The sequence below is a fragment of the Lampetra fluviatilis genome, chromosome 31, assembly GCF_964198595.1.
Source record: "Lampetra fluviatilis chromosome 31, kcLamFluv1.1, whole genome shotgun sequence".
NCBI classification, from domain to species: Eukaryota; Metazoa; Chordata; class Hyperoartia; order Petromyzontiformes; family Petromyzontidae; genus Lampetra; species Lampetra fluviatilis.
Window position 1 is genome coordinate 3,518,503 of NC_136305.1, and position 26,163 is coordinate 3,544,665.

General features: G+C 43.4%; 1 long non-coding RNA gene across 1 annotated transcript; it reads right to left on the minus strand.

Moving 5' to 3' along the window:
* Positions 1-14: 14 nt before the first annotated feature.
* On the minus strand, positions 15-20,571 carry LOC144943571 (uncharacterized). The gene is made up of 3 exons (XR_013639508.1): positions 20,486-20,571; positions 7,220-7,287; positions 15-29 (listed from the first exon to the last, which is right to left on the minus strand). It is a non-coding gene; the product is annotated as an uncharacterized LOC144943571 (long non-coding RNA).
* Positions 20,572-26,163: the final 5,592 nt, after the last annotated feature.

Sequence of the window (26,163 nt, forward strand, 5' to 3'; positions counted from 1 at the left end):
CCGTGTACCTGGGTCACTGCGTCTTCCTTCTGAGTGCAAACAAAGTAATGAAATAAATCGACAAACATCCCAAAGACGAGCATAGTGAAAAAAAAGAATGAGGCTCCTCTGGCTAGATGTAGTGATACGCCAATTGTAACCGATTGATATAGATGAGGGTTTAGGGCTGGATTACTCGAGTGTTAAGAGTAAGGGTTAGGTCATACATAAGTGTTAAGTAAACAGAGGTGCCCATTGTTCAATGCGTGTAAGTTTGGCACCCGAGAGCTTTCGGTCGTCCGGATGCGTGGTCGCAGCAGTAGAGGACGCGGCTCATGAACGGAAGGTTGTGAGTTCAAATCCCGGTCATGGTTAGACTCAAGGATCGATAAAATGAATACCAATTTCTAGAAAAGGCCAGAGTGGTTGTACTGTGGAAAGAGTCAAGCCTGCAACAGGAAAGTACACTTTCCATTGCTACTATCTCAGGTTTGTACACAGTAGATGAACACTAAAATTTACAAATAATAATAACAGCAACACAATTTGGATGAATTTGTAGGAAAAGGAAAACATAAAATAATAGGTGATTGCATTGCATTAATCGAATAATATTGATTCTTAAGCTCACGATACATGCATTGAAATTGTGCACGCAAAAAAACCGTTTTGATTCGCTTATGTTGCATATGCTTTACGCCCTGGGTATGCTGTTGTTAAAGCTGCATCTGGTGAAGATGTCACAACAAAAAAAACAGTCGAGGAAGGGAAGGCAATGTTTTTCCCTCTGGTCGTTGTGTTGCGAAGTTAATAGCGAGGTTTGTATGTCAAGGCACGTGGGACCTGAGTTGTCAACCTTAAGGAAGATCGCATGTATGTAATGGGATCAGATGACTCCTTCGTTGAATGCCAAGGTGGAGTAATTCGTAACACCCCGAGCTAATCATGGCAGTCGTAATCATGCGAACGGTGCAGGAAATGCTCACTGAGCACCCGTGACACGGTTTCAAGAGGATCTTTCCTCGGGATGTTTGGCCAATTCCATTAATGAGCTTTTGACTTCGCGTGGGAGAAAGCCAGGGTTGCCGCAGAAAAGCCACCACACATTACGCGGAGGCGACGTTTGGTACTGCCAGCTTCTGGCACGCATCGAAGCCTCATACTGACAGCCCTGGTGGTCGCCCATTCGGGTGACAACCAAGCCTAAATCCCGCTTAGCCTCTGACGAAGAGATTTGAAGAGATTGGTTTTATTCGGGGGTGATTTTGTCGTAGGCTGTTGGTGATCAGAAATGAGGCTCTTTGCGTCTCAGTGTCCCGTCGTCAAAGTGAGTTAAAGTTGCTCCGGCCCCAGGGACTTTGAAGGTGACACATTTGGCATTTGGCTTAATGGTGAAATAAAAAAAACATATATAAAATCTGTACTTTTCATTACTTTCCGTCTGGAGTTATTTCAGCTTTACCTTCTATGCATCATTTTATTTTAACAGCCAGACGGTATATATTGCTAAATTATGATCCTGGGACACCACTAGCTAAATCAGGAGGGTTTTCTGGTTACGTCATTAAAAACGCATAAAATCTGCCATACAATCAATCTCATCAAACGTGTGCAACCGGCATTTTAAACCACCGAGTCTTATATTTCTACAGGTTTAGTGAGATAAACTTGCGTGACCAACCCAAGCCGATCGATATGGATTCAAAATGTCATCGTTTTCCAATGAGATGTGAGCAATGTTCATCCCCGTTGGCAGCGCGGAAAACTCCTTGATCGTGTCTGGCCAGGAGATGGTGGTAACGCAGTGGATTTATGAATCTCTCTGTGCAGAGTTTTAATTGTTACCTCCTCAGCAGTGTGCAATGCAGGACCCTCCTGATAAAGTATTGAGACTCACTGAAGCTTTTCCAATGTTATAAATAAAAATGAAGCATGCTTAGCACTCACCGCTATAAACCAAGTGGCCTGCATTTCATTCCCGGCCCTAATAACTTCAGATGTGAGTGATATCTGCGCTGCTCCTAAGAGCCCCCCTCCACCAGTCCACAGTGGGAATTTGTTTGAGCTAACAAACTCAGGACCGCTGTTTACCTTCCGGATATTGTTGGTCTGCAAAGCCAATCGGCCGATGGGATTTAAATATATTTTATTCATATGTGGAAACAGAATAGAGTTCTGCTTCATGTAGTCTCTCGCAGGCGTAGGAGCGACGCTTAATCCTCAATCCGACGCCCTGGTATTCATTAAATCAGTGAGGTCTCACCACGTGTGCAACTTCTAATAGGCAATACTGGGGGCGGGGGGGGCAGCCGCCCTTTGCAATCGCTGCGTTAGATATGCAAAGAGACGGGGCCAGTGTAAGTATACGGCTCCTTGTAGGTATGTAATGAGAAGTCGACTGCCTCAAATGAGTACCTGGTGCGGTGTGTGGTAAACATCGCCACTGGGGAGACAAAGGCGGCCGGGTGTGGTGCTAGCCACCCACCCCCTCGTGTGCCCTGCCGGCCTTCATAGGTGCTCGCAAACAGCAATTGCCCCTGACATTCTGTTAAGGCTATCCGGGGGGATTTGTTCTTGTCTTTGTATGTTGAACTTCTTTTGCACCGTACGTAGCAAACCGTGCAAATCGGAGGTGCGGGGTTAATGACAACAAACCAAAGTGACGAGTTTTCAACTCAAATGATTTAAAAGTGCCACAGCTCCAGTGGCTTCCTAATATCGGAAGGAAGAGCATTCCAGACGGCCGCAGAAGCGCGTCTGAAAACGCAGGAGCGATGCAGTGGCCGTCTTTGTTCGACGGCCAGCCAAAAGCCGCTGCGAGCACGGCCGGAGTTCACGTGATGGTTTATGCTCCTTGAGCTCAACCTATGTGACTCGGAGCAGAAGAGATGCCCGTTACTCGCGGAGAGAGCCAACACTTCTCCGTGGGTTGTCGCGATTATGCCACATGGTTAGGGGCCGTCTATAAATGACGTCACGCACCTGGGGGGGGGGGGGGTCAGACATTTGTGACGATGTGTGACGAGGGGGGGGGGGGGTGTTGGAGAAATGTGACGTCACATCAAAATGCGCAATTTTAAATAAATATAGACAACACGTTCTGCTTAATTAAATAGACTTTTTTTATATAAATGTTTTCTCCTACAACATCAGAGTGCAGCGACACATTAAATACGCACTAAAATGACAATACTGTAGTTTAAAGCGATTTGAAGCATGTTATATTTTGGGGGGGGGGGGGCAGAGCTTTGTGACGTCATATTTGAGGGGGGTTCTGACATTATGTGACGCCATGTGACGAGGGGGGGGTCAAAAATCGTCCAAAATCGCGTGACGTCATTTATGGACGCACTGTTATGCAATGTGTTTTCAAGTTGTGCGCCTCCTATTCGGCACGACGTCATACGTGTGCCGCACGTTATCTGACAGGTTGTCCGACGTTCCGGCCCACATACCACGTGTTGTTTGGAACGATGTGTCATGTGCCGCTCCATGTGCTGGGAGCTTCTTAAGGAACTAAAGCTCCCAGCACGTGGAGCGAAAGAATGCTGTAAATATGCAGAATTAAGTGCGAACTAAATCAGAATTAAGTGCCAACTAAATCAAACAAGTGTGTACAGTCAGCGGTGACCAGGCGGAGACCGTCAAATCACAAGTTCACGGGTAGTTGTACGGTTCAAGACCCAAGGCATTCGCTCCAGCACATTAGAACGAAACGTCGGACAATGTGCGGTCAACACGTGGTACAACCTGAGAACACGTCGGGTTATTACGGAGGGAATCATTTCATTGCAGGGTGGCATGATCACGCTCCATTTTGGCTGGATGCTGTGCTCACCACGGCTGCTGTAGCCGTAGCGCCAGAACAAGCCGTCGCAAGCCGACGTTGAGAAGAAAACTCAGAATCTTTCCATCGTGCCTGTAATGTCGCCACCCACGTACACGAGGATTTCAGAAGTTTGTGTTACCATTCGTGGCTTTGTTCATGTTGACAATTGTGATTAATGATCCCAAGATTGTTTTTTGTCACAGTCCCCCTTTCCAAATGAGTAGCAAATCCCACTCGACTCTTACCTGGCTATACACCAAGGGAATGATTGATTGTTGATTGAGTCTGCCAGACAGCGACTGCACGCAAACAAGTGGTTTGCAACTCAGGTTGAAGGCGTTAATGCATTATCACTGTCTGTCAGTCTGCCGATTCGTCTGTCTGTCTCTAACGGGGGGGGGGGGGTCACAGTGACTCATACACATGGTACAATTTTATTCAATTTTGAGTGGAAATTCTAGATTTGAAGCTTTCGTGACTGCAAGGATCCATACTCTTAATTTTTTCGGTAAAGTCACGTACGTAAAAAAAATGAAATTTAAATGAATACTTTAATTAATAATTTTATTATTTCTTTTTATTACTTTTTATTTCATTTTTTTTAGTGGAAAGTTGGAGCACGTTTAGGGACTCGCCCTCGATAAAAAACCGGCCAAATTGGTTAAAAGTGTGCGCCGTGTGACTTCATCTGGTTCTGCGTCTCGGAAGGTAACGTTTTTGTCGCGAATTAAATTGTTCCGAGAAGCAAAATATGTTGGAAAGTATATTCTTGGTTTTTTTCGGTAAAGTCACGTAGAAGGGAAATATAAAATATAAAAAATAAAACATAATAAGATAAAATTGTCACGACGTTTCGGCCACAACGCAAGCAGCCGTCCTCAGGTGAAAAACAGAGCTGTCAGAAAGACAGCGTCCTAATGTTTTTCACCTGAGGACGGCTGCTTATGTTGTGGCCGAAACGTCGTGAGAATTTTATCTTATGATGTTTTATTTTTATAATTTTATTATTTCCCTTCGACGTGACTTTACCGAAAGAACCAAGAATATGAATCCATGCAGTCACGAAAGCTTTAAATCGAAATATTGGAAAGTGTTAAATAGTCCATGCGTATGCATGTTTTTTCTTCCGTGTGTGACCGCAGAACACATTTGAACTCTTATTACTAATTTTATTTTACCAGGTCAGGCCCACTGAGCTACAGAGCTATTTTTCAGAAGCGACCAGGTACTTCCTAAAAGGCCTGTCCTGATGGGACCTGATGGCTGAACATATCATAACTCACCATTGGAACCTCATTTGCCAGTAAAAAATATGATAATTGTTTTTTTACCCTTTAATATGGCAACAAAACTGACACCTTTTTTTTACAAGGAGTCACGTTTGCATAGACCACAATACCTGCAGTCATAATGCAAACAAAAAGTTATGTTTTTTATTTGCATTATGACTGCAGGTATTGTGGTCTATGCAAACATGACTCCTTGTAAAAACGGTGTCAGTTTGCTTGCCAGATAAAAGGGTAAAAAAACAATTATCATATTTTTTACTGGCAAATGAGGTTCCAATGGTGTAAATGCTTACCCCGAGCTCTGATACTCTGATGGTGCATTGTCTTTGAGTTGTGCGCCTTTTGGCGTCATTTGGTCCAACACCATGTGAGACTAGGCTCTAAGGAAATCTGTCTCGGGTGTGGACCAATCAACTTCAAGGACAGTGCATACATTATCAGAGTTATGTTTTTTGTTTGCATTATGACTGCAGGTATTGTGGTCTATGCAAACATGACTCCTTGTAATAAAAGGTGTCAGTTTTGTTGCCAGTTAAAAGGGTAAAAAAACAATCATCAAATCATAACTCCTGAACGGCCCCAAGGAAGTCCCGGCCCTGTAATTGCCACTTGTAAGGGACGACCTTGTCTTGGAAAAGTTGTGCGTAGAGAACGACAACTACAGAACTTTTATAAACTATAAAACTACGAACTATTTTTGTTATTTTACCAGCTAAGGCCCCACTGAGCTATGTAGCTATTGTTCAGAAGCGACGTGGCCACAAATGAGAGCTCAACGAAATGGCTTATCGTGTGGAAATGTATAGCAGACTAATCCTTTACACGCATTTTGATTCTAAATGTGGAGGGAAAAACCAGAGGACCCGAAGAAAAATCCACGCGACCACGGGGAGAGAGAGCACATGCAAACTCCAAATATCCAGGCGTCAACACTAACATTAAAAGGAAGCTCCTGGATTAAATGTTATTAACTGTAGTTATCATCAAATAAGCGGAGACAGATGTTGGAACAAACTCGGAAGACACACTCGTATTTACTGGCTCAACTATAAATCATATTTTGGCAAAGACTAATGAATGTCAAATATTATTATGCTTAGCCTTTGTAGATTATGAAAATGCATTTACGTAAAAAATGTACGCATTCGCTCACTCGCTCGCTCACAAATCAAGACCTAAAAGAAAGAAGTGTAGGAAAAAATTACATATACAAAATTGGAACCGCCACACTGAGATTGCCTGAAGTAATAAATTATTCTTAGGGATATGAGAAGATGAAAAAAACCACAATGGATTGACACGTAAATACTTAAAAATAAATAGAGAAAATATTAACAATCTAATTTGTTTTATGACCGTCATTATAGCAACCAATAGAAATGAATTACAGTAAATGATTGACGGACTTCATAAAGAGGGCCGCAAAGTTGGGAACAAGATAATTACGAGCAAAAAACAACGAATGTGTAACACGGTTATTAAACAATTGGAGAGATATGTTGGAGGGTCGCAATTAGGAAACGCATCCGTGTTGCATACCTTGGGCAGTTATTGACGGCCGAATGGACTCAAAATCATTAGATAAAGAGGCAGACGAGAGCAGTTTGGAGTGCTTGGAAATTAACCAAAACATTAATGGAGGTAAATTGAGATACGCACTTTGGTTGAGACGGGGGGAGGGGGAATTTTGATCGAATAAAACTGCATTGCAATCCCAATAGTCCTCGCTCTCAGAATGGCTGCTTGTACAACAGCACCGTAAAATCCTTGAAGAAAGCGCAAATAATAAACTCCAGTGCATGCACCCCCGAACAAAAGCGTTGAGAAAGCTTCCCCAAGTGGAAGGGGAAGTCAAGGTTTGGCGATGGATTTGTAAGACGGCTCAAAATATGATTTAGCTTTCTTTCCTTCAATGGATATTGTTCGAGAAATAATCTTCTCCCTCAATAGTGCTTCACAATGGAATGGTGAACAACCTTGGCTCCTCCTTGCCGTTTTGACAGAAAGAGTGAAACTCTCAGAAAGAGTGCAATTCAAAAGGGATTTTTTTTTTTACACAAAAATTTTTTTTTACACAAAAAAAAATCCCCTTTTGTATTTGACAGCAGATGCCCTCAATTACATTTGCGACGTATGGATCAGGAGCGTGGTCGCTGGCCAAGGAGACGATACAAGATGTGAAAAGATTTCCTAAGAGCGTGCAAAATGTTGTGTTCAAGGGGGGGGGGGGGGTAGAAAATAAGGTCAGTGTCTTGCAAGCACTTAGATGACTGATAACAACAGTTTTAAACTTTCACAGAGAATAGTCCGGCGGAGTTTTCCAGTTCTTATTTATTTTCAAGGGGGGACTCTACTTAGGTGGGATGCCGCCGCGTTGTAATGGTTCGCTGGCTGGACTTGCAATCTAAAGGGTCCCTGGTTTGATTCGGCGTGGCAGTCGAAATGCTGCGGCAATTTTTGGTTAAATCCTTTCCCACCGTCTCTGCCCACCGAGCAGTACAAATGGATACCGCCGCAGTCAACGTATCGGCAGATCGCACGCAGCGGGTGAATGCGCGACTACTCTCACTCCTACCAAACGCATCTGGGCAGAGTAGACCATAATATCATCTCGGGTGACTTAGAGCACCTTCTTATGCCGGCAGTGACAAGCAATTTGCAAGATGCCCCTTGACCGTGTGTTTTTGTTCATTTGTTTTCGTCTTCATTTACTCGGTAGGTGTATTTGACAATGTTTTGATGTTTGCATTCCACTCCCGCGGAAAACAACACGAGTGCATCTCGTGCACATTGTGTATCGTTGTGCTGGGAAACGGGATATCGCTGACATACCTCTGCGTGGCTTCGTTGACTCGTTCGACGTTGTCTGCCCGTTTTTTTTTTGTCGAGATGCACGATCATCATGAATGCGGTTTTGGTTTTTAATTGCTGTTGCTCGATTCCTCCGCAATAAGTCCGCAGCGATGGTCTGTGAGGCCACATCGCTCCGGGAGGAGGGTGAGAGCTCAAGTGGTGCACGATTGCCCTAATTAGGCCACGAAGACATGTAAATATGTATGACACGTATATATGTGATGTATATGCCATTTATATTAATATATTGTAGCAAATCTATGTTGTTGGTAATTGTATGATGTGATGCAATGCATTCCCAAATAATTGTCTTAATGGGATGCGCGAGATGGCTTTGTTAGCTCAATTAATAATCATTTGTTAAGTGAGAGTCTCACTTTCAGAGTTTGCTTTCTGCCTAGCACAGGCTCTCTATGTACGAATCAGGGTTTAGGCGCAGCAATTATCACTAATTAGCCTACGCGTGGTCGTGTCAGTGCCAAAGTTACAGTGCTGCATGCCACTTTGTGCGAGGTAAATTGCAGAGGGAAGTTCCCCGTGCACTGAGATCCCACGCAGTGTTCCCACAGCAGCCTAGGATCACACCAACCAGGAAATGCGCCCATGCACATTAAATGTCAGATGCTAAGCAGGTTGGAGCCTGAATGGCTCTTGAATGGGCAACAGCCAGGCATTAATCAGATGTTAGAGGCGGCAGCGAGGCTGCGTTATCAGCAAATGCAATGCAGTAGAATTCGCCGTTGTCCACCGTGCTATGATCCAGTGTCTCACTCTCCAAGCCTTTACGAACCCGCATTGATTAGTGTGATCGAATGTTAACCCCTCACAAAGCCGTACGGCATAGACAGGCCCTCGTCCAGCAGTGGATTGGAAACAGGGCTGTACGCGTGCTCACAACTAGACCCCGCTTCTGAATCAGAATCTGTATTTATACGGGAGGAATCCGATGAGCTGTGAAGCTCTTTAACACAGATGTCCAGTGAATTTACGTTTCACCCTGCAGGAAACGGTCATTTATTCTCACAAGTTGTTTGTCAAGGTCGGGAGGACATCTCGACCAAGGCTGATGTTGATGTCATCATGCTTCCTTACATCAATGCTGTCGATCCCGTAGGTGTAATCAATTCTACATAATGCCCCTTATTTATATGCACCTACAAATATGTCGTCACGTAAAATAAATACTGCTAGGAAGGCAGGGTGAAACAACCTCGACTATCCATCCCTTATTCACTGCTCAAGATCTCTTACAGGGAGTGCAGTGCTGCAAGGTGAAAGGGAGTGAAGGGCCAGATGGAATAGATGGAGCTTGAACCACAAACCCCGAGCGACTAAGAGGCCACTAAGTATTCTTGACATGAAATGCAACCAGGAATCGCGACAACACATGTTTTGCCAGGCGACGAACCTGCTTCGATCAAGTCGATCATAATGATAGTGGCAATGATGCTCCCCAAGAAAGTTTCACCGAGTCTAAAGACTTCTTTTCAAATTTGGTCACGAATGTGTATTGAGCATTTAGCATGTTGGGGGGGGGGGGGGAGCCTGGATTGATGGGCGATAGACGTACTTGCTGTACTATATTCTTAGGTTTTTTCGGTAAAGTCACGTAGGTAAAAAACATTAAAAAGTTAAATAAAATGAAATAAAAATCACGACGTTTCGGACGCAACACAAGCTTCCGTCTTCAGGTGGAACCGTCACAGCCACGAAAGCTGTATCAAGTAAATGAGAGATTGCAAGAGCTACCACTCCGTTTATATAATGGTTGGAATGGTAGCTCCTGCAATCTCTCATTTACTTGATACAGCTTTCGTGGCTGTGACGGTACCACCTGAAGACGGAAGCTTGTGTTGCCTCCGAAACGTCGTGATTTTTATTTCATTTTATTTTACTTTTTAATGTTTTTTTACCTACGTGACTTTACCGAAAAAACCTAAGAATATGAATCCTTGCAGTCACGCAAGCTTCAAATCTAGAATTGCTGTACTATTCTTACCAGACGAGTGCTGGGCTTAGCCACAACAAGCCACGATGGAAATGATGACACATAGCAGTAATAAGAGCGCCTGATGTACCGGTAAAATTGTGGCTATGAAAAATAATGATGCAAATTCAATATGAAGTCCTTTAATTGCAAGAGTAGTCGCGAAGCAAAGATTCATTGTGGCAATAAACAATGGAAATTAAATATACACAAATTGTGGTAAAAATAATAATCATTTACAACCCTTCATCAACCCATTAGTGAATGAAAGCCTCACCATGGCGTGTCAGTTAAGGGGGTCAGATGACCATACTTCACCACTTTCCGTCAGTATGGGTCGATGAAGCCGGCAGGGGCTCAGGACCGGTCCAGATATCACTCGCTACTGATATTAGCCAGGGCCGGGAATATTGAACTTTGGTTTTCCCGGTATGTAGCCCAGTACGCTAACCACTGTACCACCGCTCCACGTAACCATGACAATAAAGACAATGACTAATCCCATATCTGCATTTCCCATAAATATGCTAAATTCCTATTGATATGCAAATTATTTTGTCAAGGCGCTCTTCCCCCTCCAACCCAGCTTAAATATACGCTCCAAGCCTGGGGGTGTTTCATTCAGACGCTGTCTTCCCGACAGACCTGTTCTTCACCTGAGGACGGCTGCTTGCGTTGTGGCCGAAACGTCGTGAGAATTATTTTATTATGTTTTATTTATTTTATTTTATTATTTCCCTTCTACGTGACTTTACCGAAAGAACCAAGAAGAAAAAAAAAGACAATGATATTAAAAGTATTGCTCTAATAACATTGCATTCGCACAAACAAAAATCCCCCCCTTTCTACTGCACTGCAATATTTACACGAGTGTAGCGTGTGTTGTGTTGTTGCTCTTTTTTCTGCCGGTTAATTTATTGTGCGTTCGTTATAAATTAGGTGCCCGTAATTGCAGAGCTTCTTTGGCATCGTAATGAATGGCCCAGATCACTCCCTTGCAGTCACTAATCAAACCGCTGGACGGTAATTGCCGCATTTTAATGGGAAATAATTGAATTACTATATGCTAAAAGAAACAGCATGACGGCAATAAAAACATTGGGGTTTTTTTTGTAGAATTCTCTCGAAATTCCCCCCATTGTTTTCACAAACTGTGCCGATAGTTTATCCTTCAAACCGCGGTGGGGAGAATAGAATGACAACAACCTCTTTTCTGCTGTGTTTTACCTCGAAATTTTCAACATTCAAAACAAATATTTCGCAGAGATTATAATAGTCAAACAGGATTCAATGTTGTTAAAGGAGATGCTGAACGTGAGGTGAGAAAATGGGTTTAATGAATACTTGTGTAATAATGAAACAATCGGTAATTTTTCAAGGTTAGGAAGCATATTAAATGTGCAATATTTAAATGACGTACATTGATGTGGCTCGGAATTTTTTTTATTCATTTAAATGCCTCATGCCTCCCAAACCGATGCAATTTAATGACGCATTTGCATATAACATGGAAATCAATGTTAAAATATATGCAATTAATATTTGTTTTTACGTTGGGAATTAAAATCCATCACTGTGCTGTTTACAGAGGATCAGTGTTCCTGTAATTAATTTCCAACAGAGGAGTAAGCAATTTAATAAATAATCATTATCCAATTCATTGTTTTAGCTATATAATTACTCTGCATTTTTTGGCTGCGATTCGTAAACAATCCGTGCTAAAATAAACGTGCGAAACGATCTTTGAAAGAACTCTGTGTGTGAAGTTTAACCATTCCAAAGTTACCCTGAGCCGTCAGTTATATTTCAACCTGCAAGAACAGGCACTCAATTAAACGAGGATTGAGATTTTCTCAGGTTTTGTTTTCTTGGCTATCCGACGCTAAGATCCTAAAATTATCTTTTTAACTGCAATTCAGAGTGGCAAATATATTTTTCTAACTCCTTCACTCGCTGCAATAGAAAAAATATATTTGCCACATATTGCTTACTGCAATCCAACAGCGTTTTGATTTGTTTTGAACGTAAAATGTAATATTCAATAAGCACTTAATTTGTTTCATCCAAGGTGGCGGGAATCACAACTGCGTGTGTGCAATTGCTTCGCTTATCATATTTAAAAAAAACAAAACTATTACAGATCATCTGAATTGCGTTCTCAGCTCATTCGCGTCCCTCTTTGCGGTTCTTGGTGCAACTCAACGGGAGAGAGATACATACTTGGCGGACCCTCGTCTCGCGCTATAAACACTTGTTTTAAAAACCCAAGTGCAATTTCAGAGACGGGTTGACGGACGGTCTCAAAAATCGACCGAGCATCTTTGGCGGGCGCCGGGCGCGTGGCCATCCGCGACGTCGTCTGTGCACTCTTGAGCCACCCAACCCCCCCACACACCCCACCCACCCTGCCTGAGGACTCGAGATTAATTTCCGAGGCAAGATATCCGCCTGAAAGCTGGGGGTCGCGATAATGTCCCACAACGCCTGCCCCGCCCCCACCACCCCCGACTCGTTGAGTACAGCCAAACGGGGGCATGTATGCCAAGCGTAGTGTGCAGCGGCTCCAGGATTTATTTTTTCTTCAAAAAGAGCCACTTGCTTGACGCTCCTCCGGCAACAGCTGTGCAATGTTTGTACGGTGGGCATGTAACGATATATATTTCAGTGGAAATTGACAAAAGAAAAAAAAGCATTGGAACAAAGGGTGAAAAGTACACAGGCAAGCACGGCGAAGTTCGTGCTTGGAATGAAACTAAGAGAGGGAAAGAGGACGCATTTGGAATAGAGAACATACACAGAGTTAGATACATTATATTGACTGTTAACAAAATAAAATAAAACTATTTTTTTTTATTTGACCAGATGTCAGGCCCACTGAGCCATATCGCTCTTTTTCAGACGCGACGGGGCCACAAATGATAACGAAGTGGCTCATAATCGTACTCTAAATAAAGTGGACTTGGGCATGACACGTGGCTTACAAGGGTTGATGGAAGGTGGGTCGGAGTGGCACACAAAGGAGAAACATGCACGAGAATACGGCCACTGCAGAGATGGAGAAATGTAATCGGATCACGTACATGAGCAAGATTTATTGTTGCATAGTGGGGACCATGAAGGCTTGAGACAGCTTGATTGATCGTGGCTGATGATGATGATGATGATAATCAATGATTCATAGAATTTATTCTCGTGCCGTGATACACGCGTGAAGGGAACGGGTGTGAGCATCGGTGATTTCGGACTTGTACATTTTTTATTTGTTCATAGAAATAGTCCGGCCACTCGATGAATCGCACCTCCGATGAGCACGGTTGGCTACGTACGGTCCAAAAAAAAGTTCAACATACATATGTACTTACATGTGCGACTTTCCCCAAAATAATCAATGATTGAATCAAATCAAAACCGTGAATTTGTTGTCGACTTGGAAGATAAATATGGAAATTGTCGACTTGGCATAGAGAGTTCGGTGTGGGTTGGGGGGGGGGTGCAGAAATGTACTACACGCTCGATTAATGTTCATTTAAAATATAACCACGTTCAAATCCTCACCAGCTCCAGCAACGTCGTCATCATAATCAATTTTCTTTATCTTCATGGGCACAATTTTTCATTTATTGTGTGCATTCCGTACACAAAATGCCATCTGGTGCAGTGACCCACAGTCACCAACACGGTATTGTCTCAGGATTGTGCTGCAGCATGGAGCTCCGTGATACAGCGGGAGTGCTTTGGCACTGATTGCGTTGCTATTTGGAGGGGGGGGGTCTCTTTGCCTGACCGTTGTTGACTCCCATCGCGGGCCCATTGCGGTAGAAATACATTTAAGGCAGGTGGCTTATTGCTACTTTTATAATGGAATTGACCAATGTGGTTTCCGTGTTATATAGGGTGTTTGAAAAATGTTTTACCACTTTAATGGGACTATCGTTTACGGATGATGCTCTGTAACATGATAACAAATAGATGTTAATAGCTTCAAAAATAAAAAGAGTTTCCACATGTTCGCCATCATTGTCAACGCTTGCCTGGAATCTTCTCCAGGTGGTCTCCAGAGCCCGGAGGCACATTTATTGTTGTGTTGTTGAAAAAAATCTCAGAAGTGTTAACATTCTTTTGAAGCACGCTGCATTTTGTGTAACGCGAACATGTACAGCCCCGCTGGTGGATTTTTCTAAATCTAAATCCACCGGTCATACTTCACCACGCCGGTCGGTGTGGGTTTACGACGATGGGGGAAGGAGAGAACAACCGTGGATTTTGCTGCACTGCCTTTTGAGCCCTCAAGACAGCCTCTTAAGTGTGCCCTGGGGTCACTCATCCAGGCCCAGAACCTACTTAGCTTCTGAGGTATGACGATATCAGGCGCATTCCACACGATTTGGTCACAAAAATGCGTTGTACTTCAACGTACCAAATGAATAGGCTTTTTACCTGCCCGCTATGCAATTGCGAATGTGGATTAGAACTAAATTGTGATAGTAATTGTTCGTAAATAACTGCTCTACATTCACCCTGGTCTCTTGTGTGAGAAAAATAAAAAGGCACTGCCATGTAAATATTATGTAATAATTTTATGTAATAATATTATGTAATAATACCAAAATCTCTATGGTTTCGATTTCAAGCGTTCGTGACTGCATGGATTCATATTATTGGTTCTTTCTGTAAAGTCACGTAGAAGGGGAAATAATAAAATAATAAAAATAAACAATGCAATTCTCACGACTTTTCGATTGCATCACAAGCAATCATCATCAGGTGTGAAAGCCACAGCAAGAAAATTTGAAAAAAGTGGCGTTTTTTTCAAATTTTCACACCCGATGATGATTGCTTGTGTTGCAGTCGAAACGTCGTGAGAATTTAATTGTTTTATTATTATTATTTTATTATTTCCCTTCGACGTGACTTTACCGAAAGAACCAAGAATATATATATATATCTCTATGGTTCTTACTCTGCCCTCGTTACATAATGTACTAATCAACACGTGAAAATAATCACGGTCAGTTTATGTATTTCTAAAACATGGTGGAGTTGCATAACATGGGTTTTGGCACACTGCACTGCATTTCAAATATGTCACACAGCAGGCTGCAAAAATTCATAGATTTAACAACACACACATTGTCAATTTTAGACTATTTTTTCGTCGGTTTTTTTTCAGACCACCTCTCTTTGAGTTGGTGTTTCTATATAGAAAAAAAATATAACACAATGGCCACACATTCAGTTCTCTCGATGCTGGTGGTCTGGATAAGGCTGAGCGCTATTCTGGACGAGGCTGAACATTAACTAAGGGTATATTATTTACAACGCGACAAATCCAGGTGTGAAAATAATCCATCTTTACAAAGGCACAACGAGCCAAATATGATTGAGCATTATTAGAGATTAGCATAATTGAAACGACCTTCAGGTAAGATAAAACAAACACCTCTTAAAACTACAGGATCGTTCACCTCAGAACAATTTACTATTTCTGAGAAGGATTATGCAGATGTCACACTCGATCATGAAATGAATAAATATTTAAAAGAAGAATTAAAAGGATCATATCGGTAAGTAGACGTGACACTGCTGTGCGTGCAGAAATAAAATAAATCTCCGTTGCGACAGATTTTGTTGATGGTGTGTTCACCATCAATTCAAATAGCTCAGTAATCTTTCAAGATGTGATAATTGCTATCAAAATATTTGTAGAACCAAAGGAGTAATGTCTTCCGCTTTTTTTTCTCCACACATCTTCCCTTGTGCATTCCAAACAGCCGCGGCAATGTACTGAATAAGTGAATGCATGAAGAGTGCATTTGACGTAATGTTACAAGTGCATGACAGGCAGTGAACAAAATGGTTCTGAAAACTATTTTCGCTGAAAAAGGTTAGCCCTATTGCATGTTTAAAGCAATTTAAAAGCCACATCACGTGATGCTAATATTTAAATGTGCTATAAACCCGGCGACCTTCGTTCAAATCCCAGCCGTGGTTAACAGTGGCAAGTGATTGCGAAACTGACCCTGGGTTCCCGCTCTTCACAAAACCACACTGACCAGCATGGTGAAGTATGGTCAAACAACTATTTTTAATTGACCAGGTAAGGCCCACTGAGCTGTATAGCTCTTTTTTCAGAAGCGACTTGGTCACACATGATAGCTCAACGAAGTGGCTTATCACGTGGACATTTATGGCTGCCACATATTCTCAACGCACACTGATTCTAAGTGTGGAGGGAAAAAACGGTGGACCCGGAGAAAAATCCACGCGAACACGGGGGAAAAGACATGCAAACTCCAAATATACAGCAGGCGTCAGGGTCGGGATCAAATCCACGATCTTCTGTATACCAGGTGAGGTAGTTAACATCTCGCCACCATAACACCCCCATATGAACACAGTGTGGGGAGGCCGTCATCCAGCAGTAGAATGACAGAGGCCTGTCAATTAGCCCTGTATTATTAAATGTATTATTCATTTAATATAAGGGCACTACACTGCTGGAACTTCTGCCTTCTACTCGAAGAAAATGTTGGGAAGACGTCACTGCAAAACTTGGACTTCACTTACTCCATCCGTAAAGCATGGCAGTTCCTCCAACCACATGGTGCCTCAAAGCCAACAAAGCACCGACGGCCCAAAACACCACAACGAATGGCTTTGGCTTCCCACATCCGAAAATCTCACTGAAATCCGCGAAGACCGCTGGCTAACTGAGTGGAAACAACGCAGACGTCCAGAATGAACACGTCATTCAACCATGGCACCTTCTTCTTGGTTCTTTCGGTAAAGTCCCGTAGAAGGGAAATAATAAAACAATAAAAAATAAAACATAATAAAATAATTCTCACAACGCAAGCAGCCGTCCTCAGGTGAAGAATAGGTCTGTCGAGAAGACAGAGTCATTCATTCATTCATTCAGACTCTGTCTTCTCGACTGAATGAATGAATGAATGACTCTGTCTTCTCGACATACCTATTCTTCACCTGAGGACGGCTGCTTGCGTTGTGGCCGAAACGTCGTGAGAATTATTTTATTATGTTTTATTTTTATTATTTTATTATTTCCATTCTACGTGACTTTACCGAAAGAACCAAGAAGATGAATCCCTGCAGTCACGAAAGCTTTAAATCGAAATCCATGGCACCTTGTGGCTTTGCCATTTCTTAAGAACGCACGTTTGGTGTAACCAATGAACCGCATGAGATCATCAACAGCATGGACAATTAAGGACACGCCACAGGTGCGTGACTGTGGCTATGCGACCCAAACTGTGGACCATATCGTAGACTGCTGTAGCGTGCGTCCCTTCAATGGGGGGGGGGGGGGGGACATTGCAAAAACGACACGAACTCTCTGTTCCGAAGTCCTCTCGTGGCGAGCAGACCTCGACATCGCTTGGCATTTGGCTCCTGAACATATCGTCACGTGTGAGGATAGAATAGAATCCAATTAATTTAATGGACACGTATATTAATGTGATTGACTATATTACAAAAGTAGGAATGCGTTTTTCCCAAAATTGTCTGGCGGCTCTCTTGTACATTTTTACGCGGTAAGAGTCCAATATTTGATTTGGTAGCCATTTCAATTAATCTTACACCGGGTCAGTTAATGTATTCATTCTCATAGGGATTGCGGCAACACTGTTTGGATATAAAATATCCTCCAATCAGTTGGCAGCTCGCACACAAATAATGAATGTTTATGTTCTCGCAATTAGCAACTGAAATACGAGCAAACGCTCACCCAAATTAATTAACGACTTCATTTATTTTTTGTTTACAAAAATATAATTATCTCATGGTGGAATCAATTAAGCTCGCCAACGAAGACCGAGCGGCAAATTTTTTGCCGCAATAAATGCTCACTGCAAGGCGCACAGGTCCACACTTACACACTGACACTCACCTACGCGTACAAACACGCCACAGACTTCGCTTATAGCTTCACAGGCGGTAGGATCAAGTGCTGCTTGCGAGTAGCACCTATGACGGCCGGCATGGCACACAAGGTGGTGGGTGACCAGCACCACGCCCGTTCGCCTTTGTCTCCCTCGTTGCGATGTTTACACATGTTTACACATCGCAGCAGGCGCTCATTTAAGGTTGAGTCGACCTAGGGGGAGGGCCAGCACCGGTTTAGATGTTCATCACTGGTGTTGGCCGAGAACAGGAATCGAACTCGGGTCGCAAGGGTTTATCGTGTAGCGCGCTAACTGCTACGCTACTGCTCCCCACGCTGAAACACACACACAAGTGCAAAGCTGCGTGCAAAACATCTAAAACATTTAAAAAAACTATTTTCAAAGCTCATCTGTGTGCCATTATCACCCATCGTTAAATATAAATCATTGTGCCAAGTTCAAAGTGTCTGATGCCGAAAATGTTTACAAAATCAACCAGCACACATAGCAACACAAACATTATCCTTATTAGCGTTGCCGCAATTGGCTAGGGAGTGCTGTTGGCAGATACATATTTTTGGCAAATTGAGGCAAAATGGTTCAGCCACACTGGGAGATTTGATGAATTGTTACGTTTCACGAAAGTTAATTGATTAATCATCTATTTATTTTATATTGAGGTTTAACGTAGAAGCCACTAGTGGTTACACTGATAATTAAAAATATATTTAAAGTTCACAGCCCTTTGTCAAGCCACTGTTGAACGAAGGCCTCCACATTTTTGTCAATAATGGAGGTTGTTTGACTCTCAGAATCATTTCTGATATCACTCGACACTGATGTTAGTCATGGTCTGGAATTGAGCTCAAGCGGATAGTGCGATTCGCTAACCACTGCGCCACCACTCCATCCTCGGGTGGGGGTTATGTGAACTCATTAATAAGATGCATATGGATTCAACGACAGTACATTAATTCTTAAACATCTGATATGATGCACGTATTCCGAGCTTAAAGAATCACTGCTGAACAATTGATGCATCGCTACACTTATCGTGATGGCATTTGAATGGGCGTCAGGCCAGCGCCAAACATACCTGGCCACCTCCCGTCTCCCGGGTGGTGATGTTCACGACACCGCACTGGGTCACAATTTGCGTCCAGGCTGAATTTGTCCTAGGGAATACCAACACCTATGTTCCGATATCAATTTACAGGTAAAGCATATGGCCACAAAGTTGGGCTGATTTCGCTTGATTGAATGGCCTCTGTTGTTTTCACATTGCGATGATGAACAAATCGAAAACACACACGGACGTGCAGTGGTGCACTCAAGCTAAACATTTTAGAGGAGGTCAAAAAATGTATTCTTGTCCTTCTTGTCCTCCTCGATTTCGATGTTCGATATCAGTTTTTCTCCCACTGTTTTTATTTCAGTTGGAATGCCAATTACTGACCGAATGCATTCGTTTAATCAACTTAAATAAGCCTCAGCAATTGCTGATTTATTTTGTTTTACAACTGTGACATGCAACAGCCCTCTGAAAATGTCAGGGCACAGGAGCGGATGCCCCCTTTTTGACCCACGGATGCATCTCTGCTGACACAACCACAGCACGAATGCCAGCCAAGGCTAATCCAGTGCCAGCTGCATTTGAACCTTTCCAGAACATTGTCTCCTTTCCCCTTCTAATATATTTAGCCTGTTACCCCTCATTTCCTCCTCTTTGAAAAAGGAGAATTAAAAAAAAAATCCCCCGTACTACAACTGATGTTGAAACGTTTGACCTCCCTCCACCCACCACTACCTTACTCGCACGGCGTCTTGAGATGCAGTCACATTTGGACGCCGTGAAAATCCAATTTACGTGGTCTCGTTTGCCTGCAGCTATGGGAGTGCGGTTCGCGTGCTGCGTTATGAACCCGGCGACCTCGGTTTGATTCCCGGCCATGGATAGCCATCATTGGCACCCCCCCCCCCTACCGCCCCCCTCTTTCCCGTCTGCTAGAGGCTCCTCCACCTGGATGGGGCAGTGCGCAAAATCCGCCGCCGGTCACCAAGCCATGCCACGTCGATCTCGCGGCTTTTGCTTGCACATTTTGTTGCTGTTGTCCAATCCCCTTTTCGTTCCGTGATCAGTGCCGTGTACGGGCTCGTGTTGAGTTCAAATGAAAACATATAATTTTTTAACATTATTGGCGAGTGACCTCCGGACCTGTCCCAGGGGCCCTAATTTGACCAACTCTTGTTGACCAGCAGCCTCAGGCTACGCTCAAACACCCTCCAAGCCTGACACATCATGGGCGATCGAGCAGTGGAATTGGCAAAGAAGCTTGTGAATTACTGCGACCACATTGTCCGCTGTCTTCTGCGGTGACCCAATTAAAATATTAAAATAGCCATCGCCGTCATAATTTGAAGATATATATTTTTTTGCATTCTCTCAATTCTGCCAGTACACGGATGAAAATCGAGTGCAAAATCCCAAACCTTAACAACAAAAACACACGAATTACCCTCAGACTGAGAAATGTAGGCAGACCTTGTATAACAAGCATAGACATTACCGTGAGCAGGGCAGTGTTTTGCCTGGTATAGAAGCTGGGAACAACAACCACACAAATAAAGGGGCTTTCAAACTTGCCTGTTGATGCTGGCGGTATCGTCGTCAATTTTTTCGCAGCTTCATGCTCGCCATGTCTCGCAGAAGCCATCTCAATGCAGCTTTCATCCCCCGGTGCACGGCGAGTTGGATTTTTTCTTTTTATTTATTTATTTTTACTATTTCGCTGCGGATTAACTTTCCGCGACACTCTCCGGAGTGGAGCCGTTAACCGTTTGTTGTGTGCGCGCGCGGCCCTCCGGCCCATGCACCCCCAGCGGTGGACCTGCAGAGACGGGGTTTGATGGACCGTGCTGAGATTGCGTCGCGTAAGAGGCGCTCACCTGTAGAGCTGTAATCAGATGCCTTCAGCAGGTTGTACTGCAGGCGGTTTTGGCTGACCTCTTTGCGGAGATTTTAAAATGTTAGACCGCACCCCCCCCCCTCGTCCTCATTTGTGCGCAGGTTCTCTCCGAGTGCTCAGCTCTTCTCTTCGTATGCAAAACATTCTCAGCAGGGATTGAGCAAAAAAAACATTTAAAGTGGGAGCCTTGCTGAAAGTGCCTTGAGACTGAGTGAGGATTTTCAATGTAAATATTGTATTACTTTTAAGTTTACCCTTGGACATTTGACCGTGAAGTTCAATGTCTTTTCAAGTTATTATAAAGTTCCGTCAATTTGTGAGAATTGTACAAAATTTGGCTTTGTAGTTTTAAAACCAGTGAAATATATAATATTTTGTACTTTTTTTTATACAACATCTGCTGGAATTAATTTTTCCTGGTTTCATCGATTCACCTGAATTCTCAACCGCCAAAATAGAAAAGGATGGAAATAAATCTTGACTTCAAGCTTTCGTGACTGCAGGAATTAATATTCTTTGTAAATAATTAAATTGAATTGAGTAATGCCCTGATTAAAGTAAAGCCCATGTGTTATGGGATGATAATATTGCTGATAAGTTACAATTTTTATGGTTTCAAATTCACTTTATATTATGTGGCGCTGTTTATATTAATAAAGTTATTTTGGTAAATTGATTGGGAGGATTAAATGTATTTGTCATTCCTAAAAAAAACATCTTACTCACACGAACGTGATTAAAATTCCCTTCATATATTTAAAAATAAATTAATTTTGAATGCAGTGAGATGTTTTGGTTTAAGAGTATCCAATTGGAGCCCATCCAATTGGAAACAATTATAATTGGGACCTGACTGTAAAACCAGCATAGATCACATGACTCGATGCCAAGTGGTGGCCAGTAAAGGGAAACAATTCCGTTTTGGAATATTTTAATTGGCTCAACTTAGTTTAGCGACAACAAGGACATGTTGATTTGAATCATGAATCAATCGTGATGACAATGCGCAGCCCTTTGTCGATCCAGCGCTGGAGAAAAAAGCCTCCGCAGATTGGTGTCGGTCATTGGTATTAATTTGACCGTGCCTTCATCACGCTGGTCCTTCCGGATTGAAGGCGAGGGCCCCGTGGCCAGTTCAGAGATAACACCCCACTGATGTTATCCGTGACAAGGAATTAAACTCAGGTCCCCGGGTATCAAATAGCAGAGCGATAATTAATCACTGCACCGCTGCTTTCACATCTCCATCTGCAGTGCCGAACCAAAAGGTGAAAATTTCACGCTGCCAGCTCATTGTAAAATACGGTTACTGCATCAAAGACGGTCACTCGATCGTGCGCTTTCAGATGTGCTTCTGTGACGGCCTGGAACGCTCTTCCTTCTGATATTAGGAAGCCACTTGGGGCTATGCGCTTTTAGATTTAAATTGAAAAGTAATTCATTTAGAATAACTTTTCGTGTTTAGTTTTTTTGGCCTTCCTATGCACCTCCGATGAGCACGGTTGGCTACGTACGGTGTAAAAGAAGTTCAACATCTATATACAGCAGAGGTCGCAACCGGGTACCCGATACCCGTACCCTACCCGATACCCGGCTACCCGTACCCGGCCGGGTACGGATACGGGTAGCCGTTTGCGACCCTGGTGCGGCCGGGTACGGGGACGGGTAGGCCGTGAGTCACTGGTGAGTAACCGTTTGTCACTCATTTCGGGTAGGGTACGGGTACGGGTAGGGAACGGCTACGTACGGGTACCCATTTGCGACCCTGGTGCGGCCGGGTACGGGTACGGGTAAGGAATCAAAACCCGTTTGCGACCTCTGATATACAGTGATTAACAGTCTCCACACCCAAGTCCATCTTTGGCTCTTCTATGGTGGGACATTGTGTGCCCTCGCATCTCGCTAACGTTCACAGTCAGCGTTCGGGACGCTGATGGCCGAATTAATCGATGGTGCTATTTGCACGAACGTCCTGCGGTGAATTCTTCACGCTCGCTGCTCTGTCACCACGTGACTTGTCACGCCGTCAGTGGCACAACTGATTTGTGCGCGACTCTTTTTTGTGCCCTTTGCGCTACCTGTCGACGGGCCTCTACTGTCGGTTTCGAGCCTTCACGTTGTTGGGCTGACAGACAGGTCGTGCGGGAGGGAGGTGGAGGAGGGGGGCTTCAGGGACTGGGTAGGTGAATTGGAGCTATGTGACTGCAGAAAGAACCAGATTGGTATTTCTTTATATCCAAATATCACGATCATCGTGGCAACTGTTGTGGATTATTTTTGTCACGCTGTCTCCTCGCTTCTCCTAAGAATGTAGCAAACTCGTTGGACGTTGTTTCAAGCTCGGCTCTCCAAGTACACTGGTCTATAGACAAAATGTTTCCGAAATCAATGTAGGCAAACTTTACAAATTCTGGGTCACTGACAATAAAAATTATGCTTAAAATTGTAGATTTGCTCTAGTTTTCAAGATATGCCACTGGGTCAGTATATATGACCCTTGACTTGGGAATGGTGGAGGATACGTGAGTTATAAAGGGAAGGGATCTCAATTTAAACCAGAAATGACTAAAATACATCTTTGACTGGATCTATGACTAAATCTATGACTGGGTTTGGACAGTACTTGCTTTTTGAGCAAAACAATGAATGATGCAATCTGAACCTGGTATTGCGTCATGCATGATATTAATTGCATCACGTTATTCCTAGAAGTCATGGATGATGCAATCATAACTAGGCTTACATCCCTCGGCTGAATAAAAATCCCTATATCAGCTCTAGAAATCATAACAGTGTTGTGCTGTCTTATTTGTCAGTGTTTGACTTTGCAAAGGGACACATTTCTGTTTAGCCAAAGTGAGCAGAGATGCCTCGTACTTGTGTGAATAAAGCAGATAACTTCTGCTATGTTCGTAGTGCATCACAAAAGCGCAGTATAACCACTATGGTTAAGAAAGCCTATCACCTTTATTTTGGCTGGAAAATTTGGAGATCAGGACAAGACGTGGGCCACACATATATGCTGGAACACTTGTGCAACAAATCTTCGCCAGTGGTTGAACAGGAAAAGGAAATATATGCCTTTTGCAGTGCCAATGATTTGGAGAGAGCCAACAGATAATATCAGCAATTGTTACTTCTGCATGGCGCCTCCAGTTGGGAATGGTGTGTCAAAAAAGAAAAAGTGGACTGTGCCTTATCCAAACATTCCATCAGCTTTACGCCCAGTACCCCACGGAGATGGACTGCCGGTTCCTGATGCACCAGAATCATTCTCACTTGAGTCAGACGAGAAAGAGGATGAAACTTCTGGTCCTGAACCATCAAGGTCTCATGACCCAGATTTTCTCCCATCCTCCTCCTCTGAACCACACCTCATAACACAAGGTGAACTGAAAGACCTTGTCAGAGATTTGGAAGTACCCAAGAGTAAGGCAGAGCTGTTGGGCTGCAGACTGCAGCAGTGGAATCTCCTAGCAGATGATGTTTGGGTTTCCGTGTTCCGTGACCGTCAAAAGGATATTGTCCCATTCTTCTTCATTGAAGACGATCTTGTAGCCTGCAACAACATCGATGGTGTGATGGCAGCCCTCAACATCGTTCATGATCCAGATGAGTGGAGACTGTTCATTGATTCATCGAAGATGAGTCTTAAAGCTGTGTTGCTGCATAATGGAAATGTTTTGCCATCAATTCCAGTTGGTCATGCAGTCCATATGAAGGAAACATATGACAACATGAAACATCAAAATGCATGATAAACAGCACATTTGTGGTGGTCATGTTGACACACACGCGCGCCAGAACCAGGGTGCTTACCGGTACGGACCAGCGGTGGGTCAGCCTCCCCTAGGTCTAGCCAGTCGGAGGGCTAGAGAAGTCAGAGTATCCAAAGTGACTAGGTACAATAGCCCGGAGGCTGTACCTCCCCAGGTTGTGGGTGAAAGGGGCCACTACCCCTTTGTGTTAGGGATTGAGTGTATCCTGTTATATTATAAATAAACCGTGTTGTCTCTACGACGACTCCGTCTCCATACAAGATCATTACACATTTAATCTCTGAAACAGACGACGTCTAAAAAAATGTCGACCAGTGTTAGATTTAAGTATCCGATTGCTTCCACCATTTTTCGGTTCAACTGCTTTACCAATCAGGTAACATGGAAATAATTTGGAAACAACACATCAACTTTGTTCCCATGTATGGCGCTGGACGGGAGGTGATGAGTGGGGCTTGGTGACATCATCTGCATCATCAGTTGTGTCACACTGGGCGTTGCTCGTGAGGGGGTTTCCCACCTTCGCGAGCTCGATGTCTGGGTGGCCGCCATGTATAAAAGGAGCCCACATAGTCAAACACGGATAAATTATTGTTTTTATTTTAATGTTGTCTATGAATCAACCAAATTAACTAATTGTTCCAGCGCTCCTTTATATTCCCCAATTGAAAATGTATAAGCGCATTTTTATTTTCAAATCAAGAGACAACCTTTTAAAATTATCTCTCATGATATTTGTTCCAACTCTTTTACCTTCAAATTGTATTCACTTTTATTCCCTATTGAGTGAAACGACCACATGTTTTTCTGCAATTCACAGGACAACCCCATTGCCCTGGAAGCAGGTGTCACAAGCACTGTGGAGTGTCCTGCGATGACCGACAAACCCCCACCTCCAAAGCACTGTGTTACAGGCGTGCATCAGCGCATGCTTGCAATGCGATTGTTTCTCTCCAGCTTGGTATGGGTTAATGTCACAGTGACATGCTCGGTTTGGCATGAGTCTTAAGGGACGAAATATATTAATAAACGTGAAAGGATGTCCACACGAGTCGTCCTGGCAAGGCAACTTTATTGATCGAGCAACACAACGCACTCTTTGGGAGGAAGCGCTCTCCTCAGCCAAGCTCCGTGCTCACGTTGCACTGACCTCAATATACCTCTCCTCACGTGACCAGGAAGTTACGATGTAAGGCTCTCTAAGCCACGAGGCAGGGGTGTCAGCCATTACACAGAGTACAAAATGGAGGCACAGTTAGCATCTCAGTGAAGACCGGTGCATCTGTTCATTGTGGGACTTTAAGAAGCATTGTCTGTAAGTTCGTTTATGTTCTTATAATACTTGGAATGCTGTTATAATGTTAGGATTGCCGTTATAATGCTGTAAATGTCTTTATAATGCTGTTAAATTATGATCAATATGAGGCCTAGTTAACAACGAAGCCTGCCACTTGCATTATTGTGAATGTTATTTGTAGTTGGATAAGTCAAGCCAGACTTGTGCCCATGTAACTTTAATGCGTTCTGAGAGCAAGGATGAAGAAGTATCTCATCCACAGTTCAGTGTTATGTGCAGT